Source organism: Rattus norvegicus, chromosome 2 (assembly GCF_036323735.1).
Source record: "Rattus norvegicus strain BN/NHsdMcwi chromosome 2, GRCr8, whole genome shotgun sequence".
Classification (NCBI taxonomy): domain Eukaryota; kingdom Metazoa; phylum Chordata; class Mammalia; order Rodentia; family Muridae; genus Rattus; species Rattus norvegicus.
In genome coordinates this window covers 13360065-13378012 of record NC_086020.1, presented here as the reverse complement: position 1 = coordinate 13378012, position 17948 = coordinate 13360065, and the positions used below count along the sequence as shown (strand labels likewise).

Here is a 17948-nt window from a genome sequence, read left to right as displayed (position 1 = left end):
GCTCCTTTCTCTCTTGTGTAGAGGAAGGCTACTGATTTATTTGAGTTAATTTTATACCCAGCCACTTTACTGAAGTTGTTTATCAGCTTTAGTAGTTCTCTGGTGGAACTTTTGGGATCATTTAAATATACTATCATATCATCTGCAAATAGTGATATTTTGACTTCTTTTCCTATCTGTATCCCCTTGATCTCCTTTTGTTGTCTGATTGCTCTGGCTAGAACTTCAAGAACTATATTGAATAAGTAAGGAGAGAGTGGACAACCTTGTCTAGTCCCTGATTTTAGTGGGATTGCTTCAAGTTTCTCTCCATTTAGTTTAATGTTAGCAACTGGTTTGCTGTATATGGCTTTTACTATGTTTAGGTATGGGCCTTGAATTCCTATTCTTTCCAGGACTTTTATCATGAAGGGGTGTTGAATTTTGTCAAATGCTTTCTCAGCATCTAATGAAATGATCATGTGGTTTTGTTCTTTCAGTTTGTTTATATAATGGATCACGTTGATGGTTTTCTGTATATTAAACCATCCCTGCATGCCTGGGATGAAGCCTACTTGATCATGGTGGATGATTGTTTTGATGTGCTCTTGAATTTGGTTTGCCAGAATTTTGTTGAGTATTTTTGCGTCGATATTCATAAGGGAAATTGGTCTGAAGTTCTCTTTCTTTGTTGGGTCTTTGTGTGGTTTAGGTATAAAAGTAATTGTGGCTTTATATAAGGAATTCGGTAGTGATCCATCTGTTTCAATTTTGTGGAATAGTTTAGATAGTATTGGTATGAGGTCTTCTATGAAGGTCTGATAGAATTCTTCACTAAACCCATCTGGACCTGGGCTCTTTTTAGTTGGGAGACCTTTAATGACTGCTTCTATTTCCTTAGGAGTTATGGGGTTGTTTAACTGGTTTATCTGTTCCTGATTTAACTTCGGTACCTGGTATCTGTCTAGGAAATTGTCCATTTCCTGCAGATTTTCAAGTTTTGTTGAATATAGGCTTTTATAGTAGGATCTGAAGATTTTTTGAATTTCCTCTGAATCTGTAGTTATGTCTCCCTTTTCATTTCTGATTTTGTTAATTTGGACACACTCTCTGTGTCCTCTCGTTAGTCTGGCTAAGGGTTTATCTATCTTGTTGATTTTCTCAAAGAACCAACTTTTGGTTCTGTTGATTCTTTCTATGGTCCTTTTTGTTTCTACTTGGTTGATTTCAGCTCTGAGTTTGATTATTTCCTGCCTTTCTACTTCTCCTGGGTGTATTTGCTTCTTTTTGTTCTAGAGCTGTTAGGTGTGCTGTCAAGGTGGTGACATATGCTCTTTCCTGTTTCTTTCTGCAGGCACTCAGCACTATGAGTTTTCCTCTTATCACAGCTTTCATTGTGTCCCATAAGTTTGGGTATGTTGTACCTTCATTTTCATTAAATTCTAAAAAGTTTTTAATTTCTTTCTTTATTTCTTTCTTGACCAGGTTATCATTGAGTAGAGCATTGTTCAATTTCCAAGTATATGTGGGCATTCTTCCTTGTTATTGAAGACCAGTTTTAGGCCGTGGTGGTCTGATAGCACGCATGGGATTATTTCTATCTTTCTGTACCTGTTGAGGCCTGTTTTATGACCAATTATATGGTCAATTTTGGAGAACATACCATGAGGAGCTGAGAAGAATGTATATCCTTTTGCTTTAGGATAGAATGTTCTATAAATATCTGTTAAGTCCATTTGGTTCATTACTTTTCTTAGTCTGTCTATGTCTCTGTTTAATTTCGGTTTCCATGATCTATCTATTGATGAGAGTGGGGTGTTGAAATCTCCTACTATTACTGTGTGAGGTGCAATGTGTGCTAGCTTTAGTAAGGTTTCTTTTATGTATGTAGGTGCCCTTGTATTTGGAGCATAGATATTTAGGTTTGAGAGTTCATCTTGGTGGATTTTTCCTTTGATGAATATGAAGTGTTCTTCCTTATCTTTTTTGATGACTTTTATTTTGAAAATTGATTTTATTCTGTATTAGAATGGCTACTCCAGCTTGCTTTTTCAGACCATTTGCTTGGAAAGTTGTTTTCCAGCCTTTCACTCTGAGGTAGTGTCTGTCTTTGTCTCTGAGGTGTGTTTCCTGTAGGCAGCAGAATGCAGGGTCCTCGTTGCGTATCCAGTTTGTTTATCTATGTCTTTTTATTGGGGCTTTGAGAGCATTGATATTGAGAGATATTAAGGAACAGTGATTATTGCTTCCTGTTATATTCATATTTCGATGTGAGATTCTGTTTGTGTGCTTTTCTTTTCTTTGTTTTGTTGCCAAGACGATTAGTTTCTTGCTTTTTCTAGGTTGTAGCTTGCCTCCTTATGTTGGGCTTTACCATTTATTATCCTTTGTAGTGCTGGATTTGTAGAAAGATATTGTGTAAATTTGGTTTTGTCATGGAATATCTTGGTTTCTCCATCTATGTTAATTGAGAGTTTTGCAGGATACAGTAACCTGGGCTGGCATTTGTGTTCTCTTAGGGTCTGTATGGCATCTGTCCAGGATCTTCAGGCTTTCATAGTCTCTGGCGAAAAGTCTGGTGTGATTCTGATAGGTCTGCCTTTATATGTTACTTGACCTTTCCCCCGTACTGCTTTTAATATTCTTTCTTTGTTTTGTGCATTTGGTGTTTTGACTATTATGTGACAGGAGGAGTTTCTTTTCTGGTCCAATCTATTTGTAGTTCTGTAGGCTTCTTGTATGTTTATGGGCATCTCTTTCTTTAGGTTAGGGAAGTTTTCGTCTATTATTTTGTTGAAGATATTTACTGGTCCTTTGAGATGGGCGTCTTCACTCTCTTTTTTACCTATTATCCTTAGGTTTATCTTCCCACTGATTCCTGGATTTCCTGTATGTTTTGGAACAATAGCTTTTTCCATTTTCCATTATCTTTGACAGTTGTGTCGATGATTTCTATGGATTCTTCTGCTCCTGTGATTCTCTCTTCTATCTCTTGTATTCTGTTGGTGATGCTTGTATCTATGGCTCCTTCTCTTTTCCTTTGGTTTTCTATATCCAGGGTTATTTCCCTGTGTCCTTTCGTTATTGCTTCTATTTCCATTTTTAATTCCTTCAGTTGTTTGTGTTTTCCTGGAATTCTTTCAGAGATTTTTGTGATTCATCTCTATAGGCTTATACTTATTTTTTATGTTTTCCTGCATTTCTCTAAGGGAGTTCTTCATGTCTTTCTTGAAGTCTTCCAGCATCATGATCAAATATGATTTTAAATATATATCTTTCTTTTCTGGTGTGTTTGGATATTCAGTGTTTGCTTTGGTGGGAGAATTGGGCTCCAATGATGTCATGTAGTCTTGGTTTCTGTTGCTTGGGTTCCTTTGCTTGCCTCTCCCCATCACGTTGTCTCTGGTGTTGAAGTCGTTGTTTTTAATAGCTGAATAATACTCCATTGTGTAGATACACCACATTTTCTGTATCCTTTCCTCTATTGAAGGACATCTGGGTTCTTTCCAGCTTTGGCTATTATAAATAAGGCTGCTATGAACATAGTGGAGCATGTGTCCTTATTATACGTTGGAGTATCTTTTGGGTGTATGCCCAGTAGTGGTATAGCTGGGTCTCCAGGTAGTACAATGTCCAATTTTCTGAGGAACTTCCATACTGATTTACAGAATGGTTTTACCAGTCTGCAATCCCACCAGCAATGGAGGAGTTTTCCTTTTTCTCCACATCCTCGCCAGCATCTGTTGTCACCTGTGTCTTTGATCTTAGCCATTCTAACTGGTGTGAGATGGAATCTCAGGGTCCTTTTGATTTGCATTTCCCAGATGAGTAAGGATGTTGAACATTTTTTAGGTGCTTTTTACCATTTGATATTCCTCAGCTGAGAATTCTTTGTTTAGCTCTGAACCCCATTTTTTAAAATGGTTATTTGATTTTCTGGAGTCTACCTTCTTGAGTTCTTTGTATATATTGGATATTAGACCTCTTTTGGATGTAGGATTGCCAAGGATCTTTACCCAATCTGTTGATTGCCGTTTTGTCCTGATGACAGTGTCCTTTGCCTTACAGAAGCTTTGCAATTTTATGAGGTCCCATTCGTTGATTCTTGATCTTAGAGCATAAGCCATTGGTGTTCTGTTCAGGAAATTATCTACAGTGTCCATGTGTTCGAGGCTCTTCCCCGCTTTCTCTTCTATTAGTTTGAGTGTATCTAGTTTTATGTGGAGGTCCTTGATCCACTTTGACTTGAGCTTTGTACAGGGCAATAAGAATGGTGTGATTTGCATTTTTCTACATACTGACCTCTAGTTGAACCAGCGCCATTTGTTGAAAATGCTGTCTTTTTTCCACTGGATGGTTTTAGCTTGTCAAGATCATGTAATGAAGGTGTGTGGTTTATGTCTGGGTCTTCAATTCTATTCCACTGATCTACTTGCCTGTCTCTGTACCCATACCATACAGTTTTTTTTTATCACTATTGCTCTATAATATTGCTTGAGCTCAGGGACGCTGATTCTCCCAGAAATTCTTTTATTGTTGAGAATAATTTTTGCTATCCTGGGTTTTTTGTTTTTCCAAATGAATTTGAAAATTGTTCTTTCTATCTCTATGAAGAATTGAGTTGGAATCTTGTTGTGGATTACATTAAATCTTTAGATTGCTTTGGGCAAGATGGCCATTTTTACTATATTAATCCTGCCAATTCATGAGCATGTGAGATCTTTCCATTTTCTGATATCATGTTCAATGTCTTTCTTCAGAGACTTGAAGTTTTTCAGACAGATCTTTCACTTGCTTGGTTAAAGTTAAACCAAGATATTTTATATTATTTGTTACTATTGGGAAGGGTGTCCTTTCTCTAATTTCTTTCTCAGCCTCTTTATCCTTTAAGTAAAGGAAGGCTGCTGATTTGTTTGAGTTAATTTTATATCCAGGTCCTTTGCTGAAGTTGTTTGCTTCGAATTTCTCTCCATTTAATTTGATGTTGGGTACTGGTTTGCTGTATATTGCTCTTATTATGTTTAGGTATGGGCCTTGAATTCCTGATCTCTCCAAGACTTTAAACATGAAGGGGTGTTGAATTTTGTCAAATGCTTTCTCAGCATTGATCCATGATTGCATGCATATTTGTGATTGAGTGTATGTACATAATGTGTAACAATGAGGAGACAAATGTGAACCTGTGTTCTATAGATCCTCAGACACTCCTTTAGTAGGTTGAAATGTATAGCAAACTGTTGCAGACTAGAGTTATACTAGTATGCTATACATCACTAGGCCTCATTGCTCCTATCTTCCCATATCCTGGTACCTCTCATTTCACCTGTCTTCATGTCTTTAGCTTTTCTTTTCTCCCTTTTAGCTTCTCATAACTGTGTTTCTAATCTCTGCCTTTGTTTTTTTCTTCAGCCTTCTTTTCCTTCTCCTTCTTCTTCTCCTTCACCTCCCCCTCCCCTTCCCCTTCCCCTCCCCCCCTCCTCCTGCTCCTCCTGCTCCTCCTTTTTCTCCTCCTCCTTCTTCTTCTTGTTTTTTTGTCCATGTCTACAGCATGGGATTTTTAACCAAACTAATATGGGACACACATGAAGTTTTGATTGGGAAATTTCTCATAAAATTTCACACTTGGAGGAACTTACTAGTATTTTCCTTGCTGTAAAATAAACTAGTAGGCTAGGCATGGTGGTTCACACATGTAATTTCAGCACTCTAAGAGCTGAGGCAGAGGGATTACTCCAAGTTTGACTCTTGTTTGTTATCATTATTAGACTTGGTCCTAAGGTTGGACCCTGCTGAATACAAACAAACAGTAGTAAAAAACTGGAAATAAATTCAGTTTCTTTCTCTGGATTCTTCATTCATTTGGAATAGTTGGACAGCACCCCACCTTTTTGTATAAAAATTTTCAAAGATACTTATCTTTATTTTTCTTTTGTTTATGTAAGGATTGGGTTGGTAGACATGACTAAATAGGATTGGACATTTAATGCCAATTATCTTGATCTAGCTATATGCATCTGTTTGGCAAAAAGATCATTACATGCATATTCAACAATGTAGTAGTGAAATTAAAAGCAAGAGAAAGTGAACAAGTCCTTATCCCCAGCCAAGGCCATCATTGCTCTGTGACTTCACCACCACCTTCACACAGTTTACCATATGGGCAAATTGTGTAGTGAAGGATGTCAACCAATGTATACCCACATGAAGCATGAAAGTAGCAGTCTTGAACAGAAACCTCACGCTAAGACCCAAGGATGTGTGCAGTAGAAGACAATGGCTTCATCAGTGACTGTGTCTAGGGCTGCATGGGCTGAGGAGAAAGGGCCTCGGCTTGAAAAGTGTCCACAGTGGAAATGGAATCCACCCGGGTGCGGAAGTGCATGTATGACGTGCCGACGGAATGTGACACATTCTAGGCAGAGAAGAAAATCATGCAAGTCCACCTGTCACCGGTGAGCCTCGTGAGCATCCCTGTGGGGATCAGAGATGCCTGCTGAGGTACCGGCAAGCTGGGAGGTGTGAGAGTTCCACTCCATCTGACATCTGTGGAGAGTCGGAGTCTCCCCTGATGTTAATCCACAGCGTCACTGCCAAAGCCTGCTTTGTGGACGATCACTGTAAGGAGACATTGAATGAAAGATGAGTAAGGCAGATGAAGGGTCGGGGCTGGGCAGACTACTTCTCTTGTGGTACATTTTATTTGAGGGGTTTTACCTCTACCTCATTTCCAAATAAAAGATACAAAAGCTTTTATATTTATCATAAAAGCACTATTTATAATAGAAGCACTAGAGCTGGGCAGATAGCAACCCTCTGTGCTAGTTTGTCTACTTCCCTGTCAATCACCCCAAGATATCACTGGCCTTGTTCCACCTGGGCTGCTCCTGCTCCAACAGGCCAGCATTCGTGGTCAGCCCGTGATCTACCACCCCAAGGTATAGATTTTATCTGATTTAATAAACAACAATATGAGCACCTGATCCAAGATGGCGGCCAGCAGGAGGGTGATGAAGGAGCTTGAAGAGATCTGCAAATGTGGAATGAAAAACTTCCATAACATCCAGGTTGATGAAGCTAATTTATTGACTTGGCAAGGGCTTATTGTTCCTGACAACCCTCCCTATGATAAGGGAGCCTTCAGAATTGAGATCTACTTCCCAGCAGAGTATTCCTTCAAGGCTCCCAAGATCACATTTAAAACAATGATCTACCATCCTAACATCGACAAGAAGGGGAGGTCTGTTTGCCCATAATTAGTGTGGAAAACTGGAAGCCAGCCATGAAGACTAACAAAGTAATCCAGTCTCACATAGCACTGGTGAATGACCCCCAGCCTGAGCACCCACCCTGGGCTGACTTAGCTGAAGAATACTCTAAGGACTGTAAAAAATTTTCTAAGAATGCTGAAGAGTTTACAAAGAAATATGGGGAAAAGCAACCTGTGGATTAAAATCTGCCATGATTCTAGCAAATTTGAGCAGAGACTCTAAGCAGTGCATTCAGACACCTGGCAAAGCAGGACTCTGTGGAAATTGACACATGCCATCAACTGGTGTCCACTTGTGGCAGTTAACTTTCTACAGTATCAAAAGTGGTCTAGGTAACCTGTAAAGAAGGATTAAAAATTCACATGTTCTAAAAAAATAAACAACAACATAATTATTGCTAAATATTTTTTAAAATAATGATATGAGATAGGTACATTATTATTCCCATATACCAGACAAAGTTTAATTCCATGTCATGACCACATGGTGGTAACAGAACTGAGACTCAAACCCAGCAGCCACTCTGCAAGGTTTCCTCAGAAAAGGGAAAGTTATGACATTTATTACTTCAGGAGGAAAGTAATGTAAAGTTAGCATGGATGGGTCATTTCCTGTACTTCCAGGAAAAGTTGGACGGTTTATTAATCGGAAGTGAGCACAGTTTGGAGTTTGGGGGCTTTAATGATTCCACAGTACATTCAAGCTGATAGATAAGGTATTTCCCACAGCAATGTCTTGATGCTGTAAAGTAGGACCTGTGAGTAATCTTTGAGCTATAAATGTCTTTAGAGGGTATTGCTTCCTGTGTTCTAGAGGTGGTGAGTACTGTTAGCATTTCTACATCACGGATTGGAAAATAAGGCTTAACAAGGAAAAGATTCCTTTCCTGCCTGTAACATCCAAAGACTGTTAAAGAAAAACAGATTTCTATCAAGGTCTGTGTGTCTAGAAAACCCAGATTTTAGATGCCATGTTGTATGGAGTAAATAAGGCCATTTGAATAATTAGAATATAAGGAATATTTTGAAACTTAGGAAGGAGAGGATAGCTCTACTGTGAGAGATTATTCTTCAGGTTCAACCAGAACAATGTCCTGGAAACCTGTGCAAAACATGGTGGGAACTAGAAAAGATTAAAGAGTAAACAGGGTGTAAAGAGATCAGAATGGCTATCATACCAAGCAGGAGAAATCTGACTGTGTCCCGGAGTGGGGACACAGCACTGGGCAGAGGAGAGAAGCAGCGACAGCAAGGACACTGGCTGCTCCTACCGCTGTTCCTCCTCTGGATACTTTGATCTTAGAAGCTTATTGAAGGAACCTGGCTCCTACATCTGCCAACACGGACAGGTCCGTACTACCTCATTTGTAATTTTTAAACAAGAAATGACACATAATGTAAGGCAGGTACGAATGGGTCATTTCCTTCTAATTTCATAGGAAAGGTTAGAAGGTTTATTAACTAGAAATGAGCAGTTTGGAACTCTGTGAAAGTGATAGAGATTAGTGACTTTTTCTTTGCTCAGCTTTACTCATACAATTTGACCACTTTGTTTAACAAGTATTCTAATGAATTGCTCACTCCTAAGTTGTGTGCCACGCCTAATAGTATTGTAGCTAGGGGAAGAGTAAATCTGTAGTGGTCTCCCTGGATCCTACTTGTGATTGTGGTGGATGTCGTGGTGCCTGCCTGACTTTATTATTCTTGAGGCTGAGGCAGAAGGGTCTCTGGCTAGAGGCCAGCCTGAGCTGTATAGTGTAGCCCTGACTCAAGAAGACAAACCAAGAACACATTGTTGTAATGCCATATCATTTTGTTATTATTATTGATTAATAATTTACACAGCTTTTGTAAGGAAAACACTGTGAGGTGTGTTTGGCAGAAATTATAATACTTCAGGTCAAAAATGACATCAATTGGAGTATTGATAAAAATACTAATTCCAAGAAAGAAGTATGACACATGCACATGCATGCACACACACACATACACACAGCATTTATTTTCTCGTTTATTTTTAGTATTCATTTTTTGTTTGTACATCCAGTCTGTCTTTCTCAGAAGGATTCAATAATAAAATCCAGTTTCCTTTTCTGAAGGAGCTTTGGAAATTTAACTCACAGAGACCATTCTCACTAAATTGAAAACAAGTGGACAGTGAGGTTATAAAAATAGTTCCCTGCTCACACTACTGGGAAATCCAAACTTTCCCAAGTGCCGAAGTGGCAAAGCAGCAGAAGGAGTGAGTAATGCCTTGCATGAGGCTACGGCGACATTATCGTGTTTGCAACATGGCTTTTGTTACTAGGAAAATTCGTGAGGCAAATCCAGACTTTACCAGAAAAATACCAGTTTGGAATCTTCTATTACAGCCTCAGAAACGTAAACTATCCTTGACTTTTAAAAGACTTCTTTTGATGTGTCTAGCAAGACAAGAAAAACGTCTTGTGAACTTTTAATGACAGCCTTAAAGGACTTTGAACAACAAATATGCAAGAGTGTGGTTTTGGAATTAGAAGAACCCGTGAGTAACATCCTGACATTGAAAAGCGATCACTGGCAAAGGAGGGAGAAGGTCCTTCTGCCTTGCACAGCCTTTAGGAAGTTAGATGGTGACTCTTGTTCAATGACCATGAAACGAGACTTCAGAATGTCCGGATGGCAAGGAGCAATGGGAATGACCACTGCACCACCCACTTGCAGCATGCTGGGACTCTCCTGCACCTAACCTTACCCCGTGGCACGGGGCGTCCTCTCAGAGAGCTAGAGCGGCTTCTGTAGCCTTTCATCAGCTGTCAGAGCTGTGACAGCATTGTATCTGTGCCCACTCTTTCCCCCTAAACAGTTCTGTCTGTCCAGCTCATTTGCACTGCCTTCTTCCTGTTCTTTATTGTTTGTAATTAGACAGGATTGGTGATCTTTATCTTTTTCAAATAAGAGATTTTCCTTCTAGTCAGAGTGTTTTCATGTTTGTGTCTGTACTGCTTGTGTAGAATTGTTTGACCTTAAACATTGGATATGTGCAGTAGTCGTGTCTATTAAAGTGTGCATACATCTGTGTACCAATATGTAGAGTGGGTTGGGTCTATATATACACATTTGAAAGTTAAAAAAGGCATATGGTTTTTAAACTAGAGATGTATTTAAGCACTCAGTGTTGTTGAAGGCTGTGAAAGGCACTTCATGTGTGTAATTACAATTGGTCTTTTTAGTACTACATGATACAATATTCCAGGGAAGGGGTTTCTTTCTAGTTCCCTGGAACAATTACAGGTTTTTACCATTAGCCATTTGATGCATTTGACTACAACCAGCCCTTCCTTTTAACTGGTAGGACCCGGCTCCCTTTTGTGACACTTTTCAACTGTAGCCCTTAGACTGTGGACTCTAGAATTCCATTTTACAAGGCCCAGGAAGCTGAGTTCTCTAGTGTTCTGTGCTCTACCAAGGGAGAGTTCTGTCTTACGTTGGCTGTTTACCTAGTGGAACTTTAATCTCCTGAGGGAAGAGACTACCCCTTTATATATCACATACCATGCCAAAAGGTAAAAGACCAAAATAACAGGTCATAAAAGTAAAGCAGGCTTTCCTATAGGCCTGCCCCTCTGCTGAGCCCAAGCATGATGTCTGCCAGGAACATATACTCTGTGTTCTGCCAGCACAGGGGAGGAGCTTGGGTTCAAGTACCATGTTTTGGTTCTAAGGGTGAACGTGGTTGCCAAACTGAAACATTTGTAGGTTACATGTCAACAACCAAGAAGGTTTTGTGCCAAACTCCATGTGCAGATGAGAACATATGCAAATGGTCTTAAGGATTTCAGTGCGAAGGGAGAAATGCCATAGCTCACCCAAGCCTTGTTTGTTCTCTTGCCCTGCTAGTCAAAGCTGAGTGCATGTAAACATCAGAGGGCGGCTGAGGGCAAGCATGCTACCCTTTCTGAAGTATGAATTTCCTTTAAAAATAGACACTTGAAGAATTTAACCATCTTTGAGAATTAGATGATCTTTCTTTGTCCTTACAGATTATATTCTAGCCATGTTTGTTCCTTCCAGTCTTTAGACTCATCTAGCCCATCTCTGTTAGGATAGCCTCCAAACTGCTCCCTGGGGTTTTATTCTGATGTCTCTCTTTCTGTCTTTCCTCCCTTCCCTCTCTTCCTCCTCCTCTTCTGTGTGTATGTGCACACGTGTGTGTGTGTGTGTGTGTGTGAGAGAGAGAGAGAGAGAGAGAGTCAGACAGACAGACAGAGACAGACAGACAGACAGACAGACAGAGAGACAGAGGCAGAGAGAGACAGAGAGACAGAGGCAGAGACAGAGACACACAGAGAGAGAACACTCCAGGAATCCTCCTGTCTCTGCCTCTCCAGCACCAGGTTTAAATTCTTAGAGCTCTTAAATTCTAAGGCTCTAAGTGCTGCAGATCTCCACTCAGCTTCTCATGTATGACTCATCCACCTGCCTGGCTCCTCTGTGTTCCGTGCAGCAGCCCTTTGTCTTCTCACCAGCTAGAAGGGATCCCTTTAAAGTCAAAATCGACTGTAGTCATTGTCCCACCAGAACTCTCTGTGGCCTCCTACTGCATGTAACAGAAGAAGCCATGGCTCCCATCCCCATCAGGGTCAGTTGGTACCTCTTTTGGGATCTCATTTTCACCCAGTTGCATCTATACCAAGTCCCAGAAAGACCTGAGGTCCTACTGTGCTCTCTTATTTCACTGGTGCATCCTTCATTCATGCCCAACTTGAGTAGCTCCTTCTGAGTTGCCCCTGACCCACAAAGTTACATTGCTGTTAACTTTAGTCACATTCCTCCTGAAGACCTGGTTTTCCTCTCTCTCTACTCAATTCTGTGTCCCTGCTCCACCTCCATTTTCCATCTCCTAGAATATCAACCTCACTAGATCAAAAGTTGCTTGTCTGTTTTGTTGCTGTTTCTACCCCTTCCCCCCTGGAACCTTTCTGGCACATGTAAACTTTCACACTGACTAGTGAAAAAATGAGAAAAGCCGTGAGGTCGAAGCTGGGTACAGGACTGTCCCTCAGAGTCTCTGTCAGAAATCTGAAACTCGCCTCTCACTATTTTCTCGGGAACACAGTTCTTCATCTGCTGTCAATTTCTTAAAAGGGCAAATTAAATCAACAACTTTAAAAAAAAGGTTATTCTTATTCTTAAATGCAGTGCTGTGATAAACTTTTAAGGAAAAGGTTGTATTATGCATCTTTAAGTTAAATATACTTAATCCAAAATTAGTCTTGCCAGAAAAAAATGATAAAAGAAAGTTAATACGCCAAGCCCAGGCCTACTTATCTCATAATCTGCCTGACTATTGTGGATCTTAATTGTACTCTGTAACTTCTTTTCATGTTAAAACACATTTTAACTTCTGAGTGGAAACTTCCAGAACTCCACTGCTTTCCTCACACCATCTGCTGTACAGCTTCGCCCCATTTAGAAGCCCACAGGGACAAGTGGTTAAGACACAGGTCCATGGAGGGTGAGGAAAGGTGACTGGGGGAAGGTAGCTAATTCAGCTAAATTAAGCAACTTTTCAGGGTCAGGCAGATGCAGGCGATACAGGCGAATTGAATAACAAATTTTAATAGTTCTGAAGCTCGAGGACATACCTAGAAATTTTGTTCTTAAGGCAGCTTTGACAATTTCTTATTGGTGGTCAAAGTTTGCAATGAGAGTAATTTCTCTGCTGCCTTGATGCTGTCCGTCACCATCACCTTAGCAGCACACGAAAGACATTTTCTTAGTATCTTTCCATATTCTATAGCAATAAAAATTGTGTGTTAAGTGTAGATATTCATGATGAATGTTAATTACCTATGTGTAATACTAATAAATGTCTGTCATGCCAAAATAATGAATATAGGCCATTGAAGTCAAGAAGTAAGGAATTAGTATGTTAGAATAAGGCTGAGATTGAATACTTAAACATACTGTAGTATGTCTAGACATCATGAGCAACTCTGTTATGTTGATAACATATTTATATTGATAAAAATTATTCATTTATTGTATCTAATATCAATTTCTGAAGGTCTTTTAACCCATGAGTAGCTGAAAGCATTCTTTATGATAACTGAGTTAATGCTATCTAACAATAATAACTTTCTACTGGTCAGCTGGAAATATTTAAAAGTTTCAAATATGTCCATTGAAGGAGTAAAATTTTATTCTGATGCATGAAACTGTCGAGTTCCTTTGCTACTTTGGTTTTCCCTTGGGAAGTGATCAATAAATGTTGATTTTAGGAGGGCAGCGAGTAGCACTAGCTACTACATTAGTCCTGATGTATAAGCACCAATACCACAGAGTTTTCCTTCGTAGAGAAAAGTTTGGGGCTACAGGAATCTGAGAGATTAATTTCAGCAACTCAGACTAGCCAACCATTGGCATTCTGACTTGGGTGGTCACAAGACACGACAAGAATGTCCTTCTGTCATATAAGGAAACGGCCCTTGGGGAATCTTTGACTCTAAGCATGTGGAATTGCTCTTTTGAAATCTTTCCCAGGATTCAGGATTGAAAGACTCATGAGAATATAAAAAAGTTAAGTGAGAGCAACCAAATCCTACCCTGTTCTACGTGAATTTGAATCAGGGCAGAAAAGTCTATTCGCTGTACAGGTAACTTAAAGGGTAAACGGCTTCTGTGAAATACCTGTGTAAGAGCATTTGAAACTTACCTTGTACAACAGTCACCCACCATTCCCACTCTCCAGTTCTTTAGTGTGTTTGGCAATGTATTGAGTGATAGGCTAGGAACTCCAGAGCACAGTACACAGGACGTGATTGAGAGGACAGTGGGAGCAGATGAATTCTCTAGAGTAGTGGAAGCTTGGGAGAGTTCAGAGCACATAGGAGAAGTAATTAAAATGGACTTATGTATTTTACTCTGGATGTGGAGTGGGGTCAAAGGATTTTAATAGTGACGAGAATGCTTAAGCTATTGAAAGCTGAGGTGTTTTCCTCAGGTAGAATCTATAGTTTCAGTGTAGACATTCATAAAGGCAGAGGTATGGGGTGTGTCCGGTAGGATCAGTGAGGCAAAGGGATATCTTTAACCTGGGCTTTCTTCTGTTTAATTTGCAAGGATTCATTGGTGGCTCAACTGCTTAAGAGTTGCTGAGGGAGGAAATGAATGTCTGGTGCAGACTTGGAAGTGGCAGAGAACAGGCTCTATATCTGAGCAGAATGGATTCAGGAAAAAGTAACAAAAAACCAAGAAGTCCTTACAGGCATGCTTGAATGGGAGTTTGGGCCCCACAGATACGTATTTGTGTCTGACAAGCACTTCTTTTAGAAATGTGTTAACTGATCTAAACAGGCCAAAGTGTGCCCCACTACACTGTTTCCTGGAAGGTCTGGAATCTTCTTTTTTGTCAGGTCGTCTACTGTTGTACTGAGCTAATATCTATTAGAATTTAATACAGTCATTTATGATATACTGAGATATATTAGTTTTTAAAAATATTAATGTTTTACAGTAACCTAAAAAACTTTTGTTATTAGTTCCAGTGAAGGAATAGGAAAAAGATGTAAGGTAAGTATTTTTAAATGCTACTCCAAATCCATTCTACTAAAATCATTACTAAGGACCCACAAAAATATATACATGTATGCTTGTAAGAATAATTAATGAAAAAAGGAGGCCATAAATATGAAAGAGAACATGGAGAGGAAATGAGACACTGGAGGAGAGAAAAATAATTTTAAAAATATAGGCTTCATACAGATATGAAAACGAAATTAAAATGACCCACAAAGGTTTAATCAGTACAACGTTTATCTGTTTTAGTATTTAACTTTCCATAAAATAATTAAAATCGCTTTTATATGTTCTTTATTATATAAGCCTAGTGATAGAATTCAGGAAGAAATACAATGATATTACAAAGCAAAAATAACAATTGTTTAAATGTGGAAAATGTACCGTGTGAGTTTTCAGTGGGACCACTCTTTGTAAACTCACCATGGAATTCATTTTTTTTTGAGTTAAAGAGAATTCATAGTCTAAAACATATGGAGTAACAACACAGGAAGGTGCTTGTGCTTCTGTTTACGTTTGGCCGTGTGTACCTCTCTTTTTCTAAGTTATTAATAGACTTGAGGAAAAAAAAGGTAAGTAGTTGTGCTGAGGAGAAGCAAAGTAGAGAGAATAGACTTCCGCCAGAGCCGGCTGCTGTTTGGAGAGGGGAAGCTGGGCACAAACAATTTTGTGAGAAACTGGGAGAGAGGAAGCAATTCAGCTCCACAATGACTGCTGATATTTGATTTACTCATTTTGGAGTTTACAAGCAGCTGCCAAGTTGCGTCTAATGCATGCTGCGTAATCCTTGGAGGCCTCCCTCCCGGTCAGTGTCTGAGATGCTTGCGTCAGTGGTGGCCGTGAGGGAGGAAACAACTTAAGAAAAGATTGTTTACTACTTAGTTTAACGTGGAATTAAAAGGCTAAAATAAGCACTTGGAACTCTGTTTTTGTTTTGCTTCTCATAAAAAAATAAATTCATGATTCCCCTAGAGAGATACCAAGCATATAATCCCAAATGTTAATTAGAATCGCCTTCTGAGCAGCGTCGTTTAATCAGTTCTTTGAAGGTCAGTGAGAAAAAGTCTTGCTTTTTAAAATGACTTCCATATTCCTCATCGTTTGCTAAGTCCCATGTGAGAGCTAAAAAACAGACTAACCAAAAATTACCTCAACATTCACAGTCGTTCTATCAGTTGCTTGTGGGATTAGACAAACTAACTGCAGCCCAATTGTGATGGTGTCCTCAAGGCTAAGGAGCACGAGGGAGACTGCGGGAATCTGAGAGTCCAGAGGGTGTGTGGAAAGGGCTGTGCAGGGCGCCGCACTGCCTTTCTGCTACATACTTAGTCAGTTTCCCAGCTAGTGGGTTAGAGTTTCCCTGAGGGTAAAGATGGCCCATGCTTGTTTGTTAAGTCCCATCCTGTTGATAGACTGGAACCCATGAGAGGAGATACCTTTGAGCCTCTCTACCTGTGAGTAATTCTTTCCCTAGGATAAGCCTACTTCAGCCGCTAAGTGGAGACTAGCGTGGGAAAGGGGTCGAGGAAATAAGGTCATAGACTCAGCAGTGTGTGGACTGTGGCTTTTGTTTGCTTCATCTTGCTTGCATGCAGAAGGAAGTGATAGGACCGCCCACCAGCACAGCTGGCTGAGCGCTCAGCCCCACTTCTTTTCTTTTGTGTATTTATGCCTTTACTTTTATGTATTTACTCACATACTATGTCCATGTATACATACACATATACATATACTATACTTAACAGTGGTTTTTTTTATTTTCGAAAAGCAATTTTTTATTAGATATTTTTCTTTATTTACATTTCAAATGTTATTCCCTTTCCCAGTTTCCTGTCCATAAGCCCCATCCCGTCCCCCTCCCCCATACGGGTATTCCCCCATCCACCCCTCTTACTGCCCCGACCCCCGACATTCCCCTGCACTGAGGGTGGGGTTCAACCTTGGCAGGACCAAGGGCTTCCCCTTCCACTGGTCAGCCCACTTCTATGGCTCTCTATCGTGGATTCCCAGCTATCCACCCGACACCATCACTGCACAAGTAACTTTAAGATTCGCAAGGGAACAAAGGGCTTGCAAACAGACCAGCTCATCATTTGTGTTTTAGAGCAATCAATCCGTATAGTTTGAAAACACGGGAAGCAAGAAGTACTGTAAGTTCTAAAGATGTAAGAAGAAAAGAACAAACCCATGAGGCCTCAACTTCAGGGAGTGGGAGAAGTGATCTTCCACAGAGAAGAGCATACCCATTGGTTATCAGCCCTAAAAATATAGTACAAGGAACAGTAAGCTGTATTAAGCTTGGAGAAAGCTGTATTTATGTATTTAAGAACACACATATGTAACAACAAAAGAGGCCATGGATTTGAATGAGGCCAAGGGGTTACAGAGGAGACAGGAAAGAGGGGCAATGATGTAATTGTATTATAATCTCAAAAATATTTTAAAACACACAAGGACAAACAGCATTTATCATAGGAGCAAATAACAAGTTATTTTATTAGTTTAGGTCTAGTTTCTTTTTACTAAAATGAGTGAGTTAAAGCGATTTTTATTTGGGGAATGCATTCTTCTCATCACAGGAAGAACAACTTTTCTCCCATTTCCTCCTGGGCTTTCATATTTTCAATTTTCTTCTTCACTATGCTATTTGTTGTTGTTTGTATTTTATCTTTGACTTTCCCAAAGGGTCAATAGCATTTATTTAATTTTAAATTTTAATTCAATTAGAGTAAATTATTTTAAGATGATATTTAAGCCCCTTGAGTCCCAAATCGTCATCATGATTTCTTTGGGATTTATAAAGTTCAGGGAATATTAAATATACCCGAGAGTGGGACACTGTGACTGGCAGCCTCCTCTTTAGCGAGGTCACTAGGAGAAGCTCGTGAGAAGAGTCATAGTCTCCCAGGAAGGCAGGACAAGCTTGAGTCACAGGTTGAGGCTTTATCTTGTAAGCTTTGAAAGGTTCCCTCAGAAGCAGTCACCAATGGTTCATTGTGGAGTCACATCTCACCACTGCCTCCTCGTGATCACTAGAGAACTGCTAATCTAACCATTTGTTCATGACAGCCACCACTTCAACATGTCACCTTCTGAGGATGCCATTAATGTGCTAAGAAAATAGGGTCACCTCAAGGTGCCC

The 17948-nt window shown here is 39.7% G+C and overlaps 1 protein-coding gene and 1 pseudogene across 3 annotated transcripts in view; both read left to right on the top strand.

The window, feature by feature from the left end:
- The window catches only part of Adgrv1 (adhesion G protein-coupled receptor V1), a 580259-nt gene that overhangs the window by 269395 nt on the left and 292916 nt on the right, over positions 1 to 17948 (top strand). The gene's annotated exons all lie outside the window — the stretch shown is intronic.
- On the top strand, positions 6819 to 7637 carry Ube2l3-ps3 (ubiquitin-conjugating enzyme E2L 3, pseudogene 3; annotated as a pseudogene).